We start from the raw sequence: 4,817 nt of genomic DNA on the forward strand, positions 1-4,817 counted from the left end.
GAGTTGTCCCATTTTTCTCTACTTTATTCCCTTCTGCCCTGCACCTTCCCTCCTGCCAGCATTCCCACCCCTTCATTCATGTCCATGGGTCATACATAAAAATTCTTTGGTTTATCCATTTCCTATACTATTCTTAACCTCCCCCTGTCTATTTTGTACCTACCAATTATGCTTCTTATTCCCTGTACTTCCCCCCCCCCATTCTCCTCTTTCCACTCCCCACTGGTAACCCTCCTTATGATCTCCATTTCTGTGATTCTGTTCCTGTTCTAGTTGTTTCCTTAGTTTGTTTTTGTTTTTATTTAGGTTCAGTTGTTAATAACTGTGAGTTTGCTGTCATTTTACTATTTGTATTTTTTAACTTCTTTTTCTTAATTAAGTCCCTTTAACATTTCATATTATAAGGGCTTGGTGATGATGAACTCCTCTAACTAGACCTTACCTGGGAAGCACTTTATCTGCCCTTCCATTCTAAATGATAGCTTTGCTAGATAGAGTGATCTTGGGTGTAAGTCCTCACCCTTCATGACTTGGAATTCTTCTTTCCAGCCCCTTCTTGTCTACAAGGTTTCTTTTGAGAAATCAGCTGACAGTCTGATGGAAACTCCTTTGTAGGTAACTATCTCCTTTTTGCTTGCTGCTTTTAAGATTCTCTCCTTATCTTTAGTCCTGGGTAATGTAATTATGATGTGCCTTGGTGTGTGCTTTCTTGGGTCCAACTTCTTTGGGACATTCTGAGCTTCCTGAACTTCCCAGATGTCTATTCTCTTTGCCAGCTGGGGAAAGTTCTCCTTCATTATTTTTTCAAATAGGTTTCAATTTCTTGCTCTTGCTCTTCTCCTTCTGGCACCCCTATAATTCAGATGTGGAAACATTTAAAGTTGTCCCAGAAGTTCCTAAGCTTCTCCTGATTTTTTAGAACTCTTGTTTCTTTATTCTGTTTTGGTTTAATGTTTAGTTCTTCCTTCTGGTTCAAATCATTAATTTGAGTCCCAGTTTCCTTCCCTTCACTGTTGGTTCCCTGTATATATATATTTTATTTTACTTTGCATAGCCTTCACTTCTTTCTCCATTTTTCAACGATACTCAACCATTTCTGTGAGCATCCTGATTACCAGTGTTTTGAACTCTGCATCTGACAGGTTGGCTACCTCTTCACAGCTTAGTTCTATTTTTGGAGTTTTGATCTGTTCTTTTATTTGGGCCATTTTTATTTTTTTTTTTGTCTCAGCACACACATTATGTTTTAAGGGCCAGAGCCTTAGGTATTCGAGAGGTCAAGGCAACCTGTGTTGATGCATTGTGGTGCTATTTGTGGGGGAGGTGTCTGAAAGGCAGCAATGCCACTTGCTCAGTTCTTATCTGGCTCAGTCACTTCCTCCACTACCCACAAGCAAACTGGGCCCTTCTAGTGCTCATTCCCAGGAGTGTGGGTTTGTGTACATTCTAGGGCCCTGTGGATCTCCCCAACAAACTCTTCCGTAAAGCTAGGAATTACTCCCACTGCCACAGTTTTTAGAATCAGAGGTTTTGAGGCTTTATTTCCCACCACTGGAAACTTGGCTTACACAGTCTGTCTTGCTCCCCTATTTTTCCTTCCAGATTATCTGCATAATATTGTGGGACCTCCCAGTCCTCCAGCCACCACCTTGCTGTGTGTCCTTTCACCCCACCTACCAGTCTGAATGAATTATTTTTTCTCTAATTCCTTGGTTGTCAGACTTGCACACAATTTGATTTTCTGGCAGTTTGGGGCCGGGGAGGTGGGGGGGAGTTGTTTCTATATTTGTTGTTGTCTTTTATTTGGTTGTGTGAAGAGGCAAAGTGTATCTACTTATGCCTCCATCTTGGCCAGAAGTCTTCAACTTCCAGATATCTTTACCCCTAAATTTTTCAGCATGAATATCCTGATAAAGATATCATCTTACATAAACACAGCACCAGTACAACATCTAAGAAAGTTAACAATAATTCCTTAATATTATCTAATGTATAGTCTATACTTAAATCTCTTCAATTGTCCCAAAAATGTCTGTCACATAATGAAAATAGCTTTGTTCCCACCCAGTCTCACCTCCTCACCCCCCACTGTGAAGGATCTAATCTATGTTTACATATTACATTTGGTTATTAGGTTCCTTTAATTTCTTTTCAATTAGAGTACCCTCTACCAATATTTTTTGTTTTGTTTTATAACTTTGACTTGTTCAACTAGTCCAGGCCAGTTGCTATAGAATGTTACATATCCTGATTTTATCAGATTGTTCTCTTATCATGTGTTTAACTTGTTCCTATATCTCTTGTATATTCTGTAGTTTGGAAGTAAGGTAGAGACCAAACTCGATTATTTTTAACATTTTTTGCTAAGAATATTTATAAAAGTTTGTAGTTTTTCATAAGTTCACCAGGGCTACCATAACAACCATAGACTGGGTAGTTTAAACAGCCGAAGTTTATTTTCTCACAATTTTAGAGGCTACAAGTCCAAAATCAGGGTGTCATTAAGACTGGTTTCTTCTGGGGGCCTCTCTCCTTGGCTTGTGCATGACCATCTTTTTTCTGTCTTCACATGGGTTTTCTTCTCAGTGCTCTGTGTGCTAATGTCCATTTCTTATAAGAATATTAGTCCTACTGGATTAGGGTCCACTCATATGACCTCATTTTATCTTAATTAATGCTATAAAAGCCCTATCACAGCCATATTTTGTGATACTAGAGGTTAGGATGTCAACATATGAATTTTGAGGAGACACAGTTTAGCCCAACAACTACTTAGTGTATGTTGCTCACAATGTTAAGTCCTCTAGACCTCTGCATTGTGACAAAACGCATTTCCCTTTGTATTGAATAATTAGTAAATTATCTGTGGGATGAGACTTTGAATATCCTATTCTTCATCATCCTTTCATCCACTAATTTTACAATCATTCAGTAATGACTGTTGCCCAAAACATTATTCTAAAGCTGCAAAGTAGTAGTTTTACAAGTTTATTATTACTCTACATACATTAGCCATCATTTCTTTATAAATATAGGCTTTTAGTCTTGCCACACTTCAACATTTATAAACATCAGAAAACTTTCTTAACAATAACTGCCTAGAAACCTTTGATCCTTTCCTCTGCCCTGAGGGTTAAGTAACTCAAACTTCCTTATGTGACTGCTGAAGTACATCAGCCTCTTCTTTCCTTATCAGCACTTTACCTCCTTTGCAGGTTTACTTTTTACTCCTCCCTCAAGACTGGCTGTCACTCTCTCCCTGGCTTTCTCCATCAAAATCACCAGGGCCCTTCTAGAGCTATAGGTACTTTCACTATCACAGCATATAGTGTAATACTTTGTAGTTTATGGTTAATTGTCTCACTGACAGACTTTAAGCTATCTGAGGAATCACCTCAGACTTGTTTGTTTATATATTTCCAAGCACCTCTCATTGACCTTGGCAAAGAGTAGGCAAACAACAATGATTAGAAAATTAATGAAACTTGTACTATACACACAAATCTATGTACACTATAATTTATGATTAATTTATAGAATTTAGAAGTATAATTTTAAGTAAAAGAAACTTTTTACATAATTTGTTTACCAGAAGCCTACCTCCTAGGTGAGATGAATTTTACTCTAAAAATAATAAATATTTACTTGGTATCAGTTATATGCCAGGCCTGCTCTAAGCATGATTTTCAATTTAATCCACAGAAACACTTTAGTATAGGTACTATGTTCCCTATATTACAGATGAATAAATTAGAGAATATCACACAACTGGTAAACAAAAAAGGTTGGATTTGAACTCAGATGTCCTTAATTTCATAATGACTTTGTAACTTTGATTAATTTTTATGAAGAACTCATTTTTCCTCATTATAGCTGCCTATAAACATATCACTCATGGTTACTTACTGAAGCCCGTACAGGCATGCAGAATGTAAGGCATTTATAATACCAAATGCCTAAGTAAGAACATTCCAGAGTATAAAAATATAAAATGTTAGTATGTCATTTATTCCCAGAACTGTGTTTTTATTAAGTCTAAGTGGATTGGCAGGAAAAGCATGACAGGATACTAAGAAACTAGAAAAATTCCTGAGCAAGTGGGATACAGAAACTGAGACAAGAAAACTAAATAGGCCCAAACAGTCTGAGCAACTTACAGCCAGCTGGTGAATCGCAAGAACTTATCTCCCCTAACCAAGGACACTGGAGAGCAAATAGTTTACACTTCTCCTCCCTAATCTGTGAATACATAGCTTAAATCTCCCTGGTCTGGGAAATGGAGAACAGAGACACAATTGTCATTTGTGCCAGTTAAAACAAGGACAGATTAAGTCAGGGGGAAAAATAACAGCAGCAACAATAACAATAAAAAATATTAAAAGCCAGACAGAGCCAAGATAAAGTAAAATAGTATAGCAGACCAAAGAATATTCCCAAATCCCACTCTGTGCTTATTTTAACACACCAGTATATTAAAAATGCACCTGGAAAGCTGATGCATATTCTGCTGAAACCCTCCCCTAAGAGAATCACCCACGGAAGAAAGATAAAAAGCCAGCAGGACAAAGGCTGAATGCAGGCTTTCTCTAGAGCAGGGCCATGCCCCTTCCTGAGCATGAACTATTTACTTCCTTCTAAACTTTAAGAGTCCCCATGAGACTTACAGATAGGGGAGCAGCAGACAGCATGGCTTGCCCCTTGCTCCCATCTCCAAGTCGCCCTTTCACTCTGACCTTCCAGTGAGCTTAAAGCAACCCTGCCTTGGCTCACTCCTTTCCTATAACTTTTTAAGGGAGCCAAAGCTCTCTCCTGTTCTT

Source organism: Artibeus jamaicensis, unplaced genomic scaffold (assembly GCF_021234435.1).
Source record: "Artibeus jamaicensis isolate MK-2021 breed Jamaican fruit bat unplaced genomic scaffold, CSHL_Jam_final contig_452, whole genome shotgun sequence".
NCBI lineage: Eukaryota > Metazoa > Chordata > Mammalia > Chiroptera > Phyllostomidae > Artibeus > Artibeus jamaicensis.